Below are 11,579 nucleotides of genomic sequence, written 5' to 3'. Positions count from 1 at the left end.
TTAGGGTACAGTTTACGTAATCATATGTTATAACTGACACGTTATAGTTTCCTTAAATGCCCCCCAAAAAAGAGAAGAAATAACTGATATATTTCCGTCGGCCGAATTTCTGTCAAGGATGTTTTGCTCTGAAGAAAAGTAGCTGATTTATCAAAACATAAATAACCGTCGTATTAATTTTCTTTTTTTAGTAACTGTCCTAAGGTAACAAGCCTATATTTACCTACAGTTTCTGCTCCTGACATATTGTGAGGGATATAAGCCTACTGTATTATTCTCGTTAGGTTGATATGAATTTTGTTCTGCTTTGGTTAATGTTGATCCTATCGTCGACATGTACTGACTGGTACAGCCCCCCTCTTCCCCCAGGTATATATTCTGCACCCACCCCACTGACAATTTTCATAGTGGGTCCCCCAGGATAAATTGATTTATTGTTGTTTAACGTCAAAGTTTTTGCCCCGAATTTTTGACCGGAGTTCCCCCGGGAAAACCACCGCTGGCTCCCCAGTTGACCGTGCTCGGTGGACATTTCGCCCTCTTATATTAAAACATGCACACCTGCATGCCCCATCAGCCGTGTTCCCAAATAGTGAAAGTTTCAAACAGTACATATGTATGAATAATCTGTCACGTGTGGCCTGGCGATGAGGATGTTATAGACTTAATAAGCTCATACGAAATTTCGTGAGTAACTTGTGGAAGGCCGGTGGATTATTTCGGGGCACTCTGATTTCCTAAAGCCATAAAACATAAGGTCATCGTAAATGTTAATAGTTCTTGAATATGGTGTTAAACAATAATCAAATAAATATATAAATGGATCAACAGGCCCATGTAGACTATAGCGGAGAATTGCCTGTAGTCACATGCACTTTGATTAATTTATTTAGTTGGTTTTTTATGTCGTTCTCAAGAATACTTCACTAATACAACGGCGATCAGCATTATGGTGGGAGGGAACCGGGCAGAGCCCGAGGGGAACCCACGACCATCTGCAGGTTGATGTCAGACTTTCCTACTTTCGGCCATAGAGGAAACCGGCTTGAGCTGGACTTAACTCACAGCGACCGCATTTGAGGGGAGCCAGGTAACCCCTTAAATACATGCGTATATACATGTATATGGAAAAATTGAATATGAATGAATCACAATGTCTGGATAAATATCCAGTTATCATTGTAATTTTATACACTTGTAATACGAGAAAAAAAAATTAAAAGTGGAGTATCATGTTCTTTTCCAATGAAGAATGAGGTTATCTAGCAGCTACAGCAGCTTGAAACAAAAATGCATGTTTACAATAAACGCTAAGAGATACGACGATTTGCAGATTTTCTAGTGCAGTTTGTTCCATTGATTTTTTTCCAGATGCAGACAAGACAGTGGATGTGGCGATTACATCTAACATTTTGAATAAATATAATACTTTGACGACAGCAAAGACGCAGTTGTGCGTATATATATCTAAATGTATGTTTATTATCGCGAGACATATATTTCAATAACTTTATAATTTAAATGCAGTAGGAACGGTATCATGGAAAATGTCATTGTATGAATAGCAGATGAGATGTTTTAAAGATAGCCGCTTTGCTTTAATATGTATGTGTGTATGTATGCTTGGGGTTTTGTGCCGACGACGGGGAATGATTAAGTGTGTGTACATATCCTGTATCTATCTATATATCTCAATGGGCAGGGCGAGTCCATGCCGCGAAAGTGCTGCTGCCACTGACATCCCCTCTCCCACCTCGTCTGTTTAACACCTATCAAATAAATAAATAAAGCCCCTGTAGTCGCAAGAAATGTTTTACATAAGCAACTGTATAGTCAGTTTTATGGAGGGTGGAAAAAGTGTAAATCATCGGCACGAGCACCACCAACTGCTTGTTGTCATCGTGCATGGCTCCAGAAGCATCGGGCCACACCAAAATAGGTTTGTCTTTATATAAAACGTCAGGTGCTATATACTGTAAAGCTTTTACTGCCACACGTGACATACGATTCGAAATTAAAGCCCTTGTTATACCTCCGTCACATAAACTATCGATTTGGTCACAGCCCATCGACACCTGATGAATACAATAGTCACAGGCTCGAATCTAGCTCTTGGCAAGTCGTCTGAGACTTATGTCAGCATGTTTGTTCGAGTTATACCGATAGCAAATAGAGGCGGTGATGTCAGGACACTCCGATTCAATTATAAATATGGCTGCCGCCGTGTAAGCTATAACACACCAACGTATTAAACAGAGGCACAGTACTTCGCACAAGAGAAAGGAAAAAGGTGTAGGTCTGTACTTTCCAAAATGTACCATACATCATCGAACCATACAAATTTCTTGTATAGGCTTCCTCAAACTCGTTTTAATATAACTGGACAGTACGCAACACAGGACCGGTTTGAGAGGCCGTAGAGTACGGACGTGTTTTGACCCAGCTCTGTCATGGGCCACACGAACAGCTGCCCAGTCCTTGCACTGAGAATCAGATTGTATGTACGTATGTATATAAAAATTTAACTCTGCAGATATGTTGCTAACTGTATAACTGCTTACTTTAATCTTTCTTCCTTTTTCCTCTTCTTCTCCTTTTTTTTTATTATTGGTCGTTTGATTTGGGAGGTAAAATTAAAAAAAAAATCAATGAATTGTTAGAGTAGGCTAGGTTTAGGAAATCGTGTGAGGGTGCACAGTGAGACTCTAAAATAATTAGGGCACCTGTTGTCTTGTCCCTTGCCCCGAGGCGCCCCGGGGGTGGAGTATCCCAATAACTGTCAGTGTACTAACTTCACTTGTCGATGCACGTATATAGCGACCAACCCAATTATGGAAGAGCAATGCAAGGACATATTTCAAACTCAAACTTCTGTTGCCAGAAGTAAATGAAGTTGGTCTCCCGAAGATGATACTCGCGAAAAAATGACAGTAGAGGTAAAACGCCAAAAGAGACAACTGTCAACCAGGCCATGTTATAATGTCGGCTGTTGGTAATGTCCCTATCGCGGCCTTCAGTCCTATAAAGTTAGGAGTAGAATTACAAAAGGCAGTGGGTAATGTAAAGTCAGTTAGAAAAATGCCGTCGGGGGATTTCATTGTGATATTTTTTCAGGACAACGTAGCAAACTGCTGAGACTAAACAGTATCATGGTAGAGATATAACCTGCACTGTACAAAACAAGTCTTTGCTAAAGGGTGTTATATACGGCAACTGGGATGATATATCTCCGGACGAAATTTTGTCCCGAAATCCGAGAAATGTCGTAAAGTTGAAAGGCTAAAGACCGGAAAGAATAAGTCTCCTAGCAACGTAATGATACTACATTTTGACCATAAATCACTCCCATAAAAAGTAAAATTGGGTTATCCTGTGTTTTCTGTCAAACGTTTATTCCTGCTGTGGTTCGTTGCTACAAATGCCAGAGAATAGGGCATATAGCAATGCGTTGTAAAGGGTCGGCCAGATGTCCTCGATGTGGTGGAGCACATGAGCTTCCTAAATGTCCTAATTTAGAGTCCCCAAAATATTGTAACTGTGGGGGAAAACACATTGCTGCATAAGGCTGTCCACCCGATAAAGAAGCGAGCAAAGCGCGGTTCATAAAAGCAACTGAAAATGTGTCTTAAGCAGCTGCACTGAAAACTGTCCGTGGCAATCCGGTCAATCAAGTTCGAGCTACCCTCCCCCACCAGGGGTCAGCACCCACAGCTCGTGCAAGTAGTGGAATTTCCCATGGCCCAGGGCCAAATACAGCCATAGTACAGCATAATACACTTGTCATGAATGAATCCCATCCACCGAGACCGACGCCCCAAATGTGTTCTGTTGAAACTGAAACAGAAAACAATAAGAGAGTATACAAACCGATGGTCTTGCGCCTGATGTACTTACGAACATAGTTGCTTTTTCACCGAGATTTTGTTTCATTGTTGTCAAGTACCTAAAATTCTGACATAATCAAATATCTTGCGGGGTGTGCTCAGCGTTACCTTGGCACGGATATAATTGACTCCACTGAGTTAATGAATATGTTAAAGTACAGAAAACAAGCTCGAAATAATGGATTACTAGGTACGAGTTCAACATCTTCTGTTTGGTCTTCTTTGTATAATTATGGGTTTCAATCTCCTTCATCAGAATATATAACCCTTATATTCACATGGTCAAGAACTTAAATTTTTACTGTCATCACTTGCATATAAACCAGCTATTGTCTGCTTACAGGAGACGTTTTTAAAACCCCATCTAGACTTCACATACCCTGGCTATGGAATATTCCGTGCTGATAGAGTCAATCGTACTGGAGGAGAGTTGGTAACGTTTATTAGGAATTCTTTGTCTTTTACAGAAGTTGTGCTACCTAATCTGCAGTCAATTGAATGTCAGTGTTATAAAACTGCATTGTGTGATGAATGTTTTGTGAACGTTGTAAATCTTTACAATCCCTGCAATAAGATTGAACCACGTGACCTGAGCAAAGTACTTGAGTCATTGGACCGCTCAGTAATATTATGCGGAGATTTTAACGCTTATAAGGAACTATGGGGAAGTGACAACATAGATAGTAATGGTGGTACAGTTGCTGAGTTTATAGATGAAAATAAGCTAGTTCTCGTAAATGATGGCTCCGGTACAAGACTTGATATCCGTACTGGCAAAGTATCGGCACTTGATCTTACCATCTGTATTGCAAATATATGTTCTGCCTTCACTTGGGACGTTGACGATGTCTCCCCTTGCGGGTGCGATCATTCTCCGATAGTGATTAACTTTGCTTTGTTACCGCATTGCAGCTCTGGAGTAGGCCTCCCTAAATGGAAATTGAAGAAGGCAGACTGGTTCAAATATCGTAAGGAATCTTAGACGAGCTTTTCTGAAACTACTTTTGAAAATGATATTGATACTTTTTATTCAAACGTTGTTGATGCCATCAACTTTGCACCTGAGAAATCTATTCCTCAGTCGAAGCCTAGTCTAGGAAAGACACCAGTCCCATGGTGGGATGAGGAATGCAGCTCAGCTATAAGGGACAGAAAACGGACATGGAATAGGACATGTCGTACGCGTATCTATGAAGATATCATTGAATATAAACATCGCTGTTGCACAGCGTGTTATTGAGCAAACACAGAAAGCCCATTGGCGTAAATATTGCCCAAATCTCACCAATCGCACTTCTCTTAAGACCGTGTGGTCTCAGGTGAAATCACTCAATGTTTCAATTGCCAAACCTGGAAAAAACGCATGGCTTCCGTCATCATACCGACCAAATTGCACCGACGTCTTATCTTTGTAAAGTCATGGAGACTATAGTGTATTCCAGGTTGGTTTGGTTTCTGACTAAAACAACATTTATTCGCCCACCCAAAGCGGATTTCGAGCTAACAGAAGCATATTGTAACACTTAAGTCAACCATTCTTAGATCCTTGGCCAAGAAAGAGTCCGTTTTTGCAGTTTTCTTGGACATTGAGAGAAAGAGAGATTATGATATGCTACGGAAACACGGCATGCTGATGAAGATGAGAGACCTTGGTATTGGTGGTAACTTATCTGGTTGCGTTAAGTTTTGTGCCTGACCGGCTAATTCAGGTACGTATTGACAAAACCTATTCCCATCCTGTTCTTGTTGATACCGAGGTGCCCCAGGGAAGCGTAATATCGCCGACTCTCTTCAATATCGCCATAAATGACCTCCTCGAAGTGTTGAATCCTGATTTAAGCCGTTCGCTATTTGCAGACGATAAAGTCATATGGTATGGTACAAGAAATCTTCTGCTTGCTAGAAAGTACATACAAGAAGGTTTAGATACTATCTCAGCCTGGAGTAAAGCATAGGAGTTCAAGTTGTTAATAGCTAAGACAGAAGCCGTAATTTTCACAGACAAGAGGTTAAGATTGTACAATCATTTCGTTATTTGGGTGTTTTGTTTGACTCTAAACTTACTTGGAATGCTCATGTAAATTCCATTGTAGCAAAATGTCAGAAAGCTCACAATCTGATGAGAGCTGCACCTGGGAAATGTTGGGGCGCTGACACTTATTGTCTGTTGTTAATGTATCGAGCGCTTATTCGTTCACGGTTAGATTATGGATGTGATTTTGCCTGTGCTTCAGTTAAAGCTAAGCTTGACAGTATTCAATGTTCAGCGATCCGTATTGCAACAGGTACGCTTAAAACAACTCCATTAAATATACTTCAACATATATGTAATGAATGGCCTTTTTTGTTCGATCACTGCAATTTGGAGTGAAGTTGATGGCTTCACATGGGAACTCAGCAACTGACATTTTCAGACGATCCTATCATGAAAATCCGTTTGAAGGTACAAGCAGAAACAGAGAGCCCTTTAGTGTACGAGTGAAATGTATGTACGACACAATGTAGATCGCCTGCATTTAAATCTGGTACAATTTTATTCCTGCGTTTCCTCCATGGAAGTTACGTCTACCGAATATTTCACAAGCATTACACCAAGAAGTGAAAAAGCCAGATAACTCAGAGTTTGTCTCCCTTTTCTCTAGGGATTATATTGCCAGAACGTGGGCCCACTATCTACAGGCTTTTACAGATGCCTCAAAGTGGGCGGATACTGACAAAACCGTCTGTGCATTTTGTGTCCCAGAAATTCACCATAGTAAGGTGTTTAGACTTACGGATGCAGTATCGGTATTTACTGCTGAATTGACTGGGATTCTGTGTGCGTTGGAGTTTTAGCAGTTTTTAAACCAGGAAGAGCCATTATCTTCACGGATTCTCTAAGTGCGATACTTGCTTTACAGAATTTTACGCCAAGGAAAGGCTCTCAAATCATTTTTGATATACTTCATCTATGTACCTGTTTATTCTACCAAGGTGTGGAAATCTGTTTTGAGTGGGTCCCAGGCCATTCTAGTATTGCAGGTAATGAATGGGCGGACAAGTTAGCGAAACAAGCGGTGTCTCAGTTACATATTGTTCAACATGTTTCTGTTTCAGAAGCAATGTATGTATTTAAGCATAATTTTATTTCAATTTGGCAGGAAGACGGGGACACCTCCACTAAAGGGAAATATGCTTATAATTTTAATAACAGTGTTTCTAATCCTCACCTTGTTAGTCTTTCTTCCAGGTGAGCAGAAATCCTATGCAACAGATTGAGGACCGGGCACATTCAAACGAATTCTTATTTAAACAGAGTTCATTTACATGATACGGGTGTATGTGATCATTGCCATGTTGAGGAAACAATTGAGCATATGTTGTTCCGATGCCCACAATATACTCTCCAGAGACATGGCTATTATGCGGAACTACTCTGTGCTGGCATTATAGACCCCCGCTCAGACAATGTTTTAAGGCCTGGGAAGAAGTATGGTCGAGTCTTCGAAGCTACAGTAAGGTTCCTGCTTCCATGTGCTAGGAGAAAATTTAGAGTATAGTTCATTCTCATCTCTATGTCATAATGCATTAATGTGAACACTACTTGGTTTCAACACTGATCGTGGCGTGCATCATTCATTAGAATGGAAAACACCATTAAACAAACTACCACCACCACAAGTATGCAACACCAAGCATTCATTGTATACGTAGGTATACCTGTAAGAGTAATCCCTCTAAGGGAGGGATAAGTGTCCTCTCGTAGAATCTCGTACGCTCTCGCGTTACCTGAAATCCTGCGGGCATTCTTGTGAAGTTCAGCTGTGACCACCCTTTGCTATCTGACAAGCGCGATGAGCTGCTAGCTGCCTCGCCACCATACAGTTACAACTTTTTAAAAATTAATGACCGAGTTCCTCCACCAATAAAGCTGATTTGCTGATTTTGAAATACCGGCACTTAAGAAAAAATCTTGAACGCGGAGTTAAACACAAATCAAGTCAAAAGATAAAATATAAAATATTAAAAATATAGAAAAATAAATTAACCCACAGCGAGAGACATAAATATAGTCGCAACTCCTCAACCAGAGCATAAGGAATTAAACTGCATTTACAAATACGGAGTTGTTTCCCTTGTCTCAGTCCGAAGGCTGAACGGAACCAGCTTTCTAATTAAGCTATTGTAATCCATCAGCATTGCATGTATGAAGTCATTAATTAACTGTGTTAACGATCTCTTTGTGTACTGTCACTTTGTTCTTCTAACAGCAGTAACCCGTTGTTACTAGAAACGTACATTAACTAGTACACTGTCTACTGTCTCTACAAACTATGGGGAATATATCCCGGCTAAACGTACATGTCAGTCTAAGCGGTTTACTGTCTTGTTCTTTTCTGCAGTACGTCACTGTTTCCCTGTACATGTATTTGTCTTCGTAAAGCAAAAAGGTAGGTCACAATGTGGATTTTTAACACAACATGTATGAGTACAATACCACTCCGTAATGTACAAAAACACTTACAATGACCTGATAATACAGTAATGCTGGATTCGAGGCTACAACCTCATAGGTTAGGGGTCATTCGCCCTTGGCACCATGCAGATAAGAGTTAATCATATACATATGTAATATCATATATACGTGTCTATAGGGGAGTACTATAAAATATAATAGTAATAATAATATAATAACATACAACCCTGTATGGTTGTAATATTTGTATTTATTTGTATACTTGATTGGTGTTATACGCCGTATTCAAGAACATTTCACTTATACGATATGCATTATGGCGGGTTGAAACCGGGAAAGGCCGAGGGAAACCCACAATCATCCGCGGGATGCTGTCAGACCTTCCCACGTACGGCCGGAGAGGAAGCCGGCATGAGTTGGACTTGAACTCACAGCGACCGCATTGGTGGGAGACTCTTGGGCCATTACGCTGCGCTAGCGCGCTAACCAACTGAGCCACGGAGGCTCCCGTAATATTTATAGGTTAAATTATTGAATGAATAGGAGCTGATGTGGACGAATTCTATCTTTACTTGAAGCGTGAACGAGCTTATGCACCAAACATCAATCATTTCAACTGTAGAGAGCAAACTTTAGCTGCCGAAAATGAAAATTTGACAGAAAGAAAAAATATCGTCAAATTCGTAGTAATTTTTCATGAACAGTGTAAGGATATGTTCAGAGAAATTTTGCGGTGTCATTGAATGAGGAGCAGTATGAATGCTGTTCATGGTGACGTGCAATATAAGCCAAATGCGGCACGATCTGATCGCCACAATGCTAAAAGATGGGCAATCGTGCAAGGTGTATGATAACATAACTTATGCACCCCGGTGGGAATATAACATAAGAACAAACACGGACATGAATGCTACTTCATCATACACATCCATGTGTCCATGCAATGTGCGGGTATCACGTTAAGCACTTCTTTGTGATGGTGGCAATGATATCATGATATACAGTTACGTCCACTTGTACACGTCTGTTATGGGTTGTGTTTGGCAATCAGCAGCCTCAGTGTATTAGGGCCACGTTTGTCATACAAAATGTAATAATAAGTGGATCAAGTGACACAGCGCTCCAGGGTCTGCCAAGTACAGATCGTGCCGAATAGCACAGAATCCTTTGAACGTCTTTCCGCGACTAATAAATCAATGTGCTAGATGTAATCCTCAATCTTTGGCTGCACCTGCCGGATTGTATGCGATATCGTCGGTGAAATACAGAAAATCGATACAAACATCACCATTTTTATTTCCATATCGCCGGAAAGGAATATGAGATATGAAGGAATGAGATAGCGTTTGTGAGAATCGCATGGATATCCGAATTTTTGTATCACGCTGTCGTCAGAAACTTGGCTGGCAGACTGACAACGTTAATATCAGCACTGATGTAGCACTGTTACCGAAAACTTTACTTACTGACTGACTGATTGACTTAAATTGAGCTCAGGTATCGCACAGTTGCCAGAAATCCGACTGACTGGAGACTGCATTAAATTCAGCTCATTCATCGCGGTGATGCCAGAAACTTGAGGGACTGTCTTAAATTGACCTCTAGTATCGCACTGTTTGCTGATACTTTGCTGACTGTCAAATTTGCATCCAGGTATAGTACTGTCGCTACAACCTTGACTGACTGGCAACTACCTTAAATTGGACCTCGGCGACCTGGCAGTTAGCCTGAAACAGGAGCCTCTTACCAATGCTGTCGCTATGAGTTCCATTCGAGTTCGTGCTTGTTTCCACTTTGGTTGAACGTGTACGTGTACTCCGATTTCCCCCCCCCCCCCATAATGCTGTCCGCCGTCGTTTAAGTGAAATATTTCTGAGCACGGCTTAAAACTCCTATCACGTAAGTATATAAATGCTATCTTAAATTTAGTTCAGGTAATCGCCAGTAATTTGAATGATTGAATAACTGTCATAAACTGAGCTCATGTTTTTCATTGTTGACATAAATTCGATCGAATGGCTGATGGCATCAAATTGGTCTCAGACATCGCACTCTTGACAGATATCATATTTTATGCCCTTCTCATAACTAAGACTTAACACTTGCACAAATGTGCCATTTTATAAAGGATAAACCAAAATAATCCGCGAAGTGTAGGTAATCATGAATTTATCACCAGAGATCACTTGACTTCCACTAATACAACATAAAACTGAAGCTCGCTTTGCTATTGATAATCTGTGCATCATTTTCGTGTGGGGAAGTTCACGATGCCGGTGGGTTAGCCTACGGCAGACTGACTCTGACCCCGAGACCTGGTCATGTCATATGATTGTTTTTTCAGTGTGATGACAACTCAGATTTTTGAGTACTGTAATTCTAATTCTAGGGGACGTCTATTGCACTACCATTGAAACATTTACGTGAGAAGTTAGAACAAAACCCTGACTGGGGTAAATCGAGAAGAGGCCGCGGATTTCACTGGTTAGCCGTGTGAACGGCTGCACTGTCTTTGCTGCTCTGGTTTTGCTATTTATACCGTTATCTGTTATATTTCGATTATCGTCATCTGTCATTAGATATAGAAATATATATAGTATACATCGCACGCACATGCGCTACGTACGTTTTTTTTTTTTGCTTCATTTTGCTTCATATTACGGTTTGAGGAAAGATAAGCAGTACCAAGTATACAGGTTGCAAGCTCCCTCACCCCACCTCCCGTGCCCCAATGTGCAGCTTTAGAACTTCAGGTAATTAGATCGGAAATCGAGCCGTATCGGCATAATCTTTAATAACCACGGTGGCTGAGTGACACAGTCAGGATAAGAGAGACATGATAACGTCCTCGGCCTGCCAATCTTTCGATCGAGATTACAAACTGATCAGTGGAAAAGCTTGAGAAGCCGACACTCGGGAGGCCGTTGGTCGACCGGAAGCGAACTCTGGGAATGTCAGCCAAAGAGATTCTCAGACGATCAGGAAGATGGAAAGGAATCAAACTCGCCCGACAGGAACTTGACTCGTTTGTACGTCATATTTATGGCTGGCATGATCATTAAAGGGAACGATATATCAAAACGAAGTAGGTATATCAGTTTAAAAAAAGCAATTAAATTGTATCTGAAAATACAATAAATTACTTATTGTTTTTTTTTTGTTTACTTTTGGGACAATATTGATCAAGTATATCATCATATATGACGTCACACAACTTTCTCTGCGTCATCATGTTCAGG

The sequence above is a fragment of the Liolophura sinensis genome, chromosome 5, assembly GCF_032854445.1.
Source record: "Liolophura sinensis isolate JHLJ2023 chromosome 5, CUHK_Ljap_v2, whole genome shotgun sequence".
NCBI lineage: Eukaryota > Metazoa > Mollusca > Polyplacophora > Chitonida > Chitonidae > Liolophura > Liolophura sinensis.
The sequence above is the reverse complement of the archived record's forward strand: the minus strand, read 5'-3'. Positions refer to the sequence as shown.